Source organism: Dicentrarchus labrax, unplaced genomic scaffold (genome assembly GCF_905237075.1).
Source record: "Dicentrarchus labrax unplaced genomic scaffold, dlabrax2021, whole genome shotgun sequence".
NCBI lineage: Eukaryota > Metazoa > Chordata > Actinopteri > Moronidae > Dicentrarchus > Dicentrarchus labrax.
This window is the reverse complement of record NW_026136712.1, coordinates 22,172,113-22,173,698: the sequence shown is the minus strand read 5'-3', so window position 1 is coordinate 22,173,698 and position 1,586 is coordinate 22,172,113.

The following is a 1,586-nucleotide window of genomic DNA, read 5'->3' as shown; positions in this document are numbered from 1 at the left end:
CTTTGACTTCTTTATTTCTTTATTAGTGTTACAGGACACATGTAAGGCAAACATTACATTATAAGACTTGCAGGCAGACAATAAGGTGTGTGTATGGGTGTGCTGGAGTTAAAGATGGGCTTTTTATTTGTGTGTGCGTGTATGAGGTTGAATATGAAGCCTTAACAAGGAAGAATAAGGCTGATAAATGACATTAATGTGAAAACTTCAGGCTTGTCTAATCGACAGCCTTTTGTCTGATTGGAGACAGGACCATGGCGTACATTTTATTTTACATTCATGAACTTGAGAAGAGAGTTAAAAATCTTTTTCATTTTGCAGAGTAGTGAGAACTCACATGGTATTTATCTTCCAGAATTTCAGAACAGGGTTTGTAACACATTACACCAAAATGTGAAATGAAAAATACGACTGATAAGATAAGACTTTCCTATTCATGCTGATGAAGGAAGGAAGGAAAAAGATACCTAATGAGTGTGAACACAGCCACTATGCACATACTGAAATTAATTCAGGCTCACCCAGTCAGAAACAACAACACTACACACACACACACACACACACACACTCACACACACACTCACACACACAAAAGGCCTGTGGGAAGTCCCCTAGTTGTGTATGAAATGCTTTACCAGATGCTGTTTCCTTCTTTGAGGTTTCAGGTTGTTTCAGGTTCAATCAGCGGTGTGTGTGTGTGTGTGTGTGTGTGTGTGTGTGTGTGTGTGTGTGTGTGTTTCTTACAATAAGAAATGTCACCATATGCAGATTTATAGTAACAGAAGAATCATCATTGGCCTTAGAAATACAATATTGTGAATATCCCACCAGTTAAGTGGCTCAGAATCCCGACTCGCTGTACTTTAACTGACCTCTGCCTGCTGACTTTCTAGTGGAAGGAAGAATTGTTCGAGCACTCTGTTGTTGTTGTGACTACATTTACCATCATCCTTTGCAAAGACAAGAAAGTGAGGGAAAAAAACCAAAAAGTTGAACTCTGGCCTTGGATTGGTCGGAAATCTGCATCAAGTTTTCAGTTTAAGATTATCAACACAGGAAATTGTATTCTGCCTTCAAAATAAAAGCATAAATATATCATGAAATAAATAATGAATTACAAGTATATAGAAAAATCCACTGGATCATAACATACGGCCAAACAGTATGTAACTGATTATTTTAAGTGGTCACACACCAAACGAGTTAGCAACCACTGATTCTTGTTGTATAATTCCTAAATCATTTCCTTTTTTATGATTCAAATATCCTGAGAGTTAAATTTTTTGGCTCTTCAAAGAAATCTGGGAAATACATTTATTTGCTTTTCTGGCGGTGAGTTAGAAGACAAGATTGATGCCACTATCGCATCTGCCCATGAGCTAAATCATCGATATAATAGATACCAGACGCCAAGATGGCGAACTGCTCACCTGGCACATGTACGCTAACCCCAGGGTTTACTTTCTGGTTAGTGTCCCACTGTACATGCACACTAGTTTTCTCTCACCTATCCCTGACTCGAGGAAGGTTTTATATAAATCGTCAATGGATCAAAAATGTATCACAGAAAGAGTCTTAATCCACCT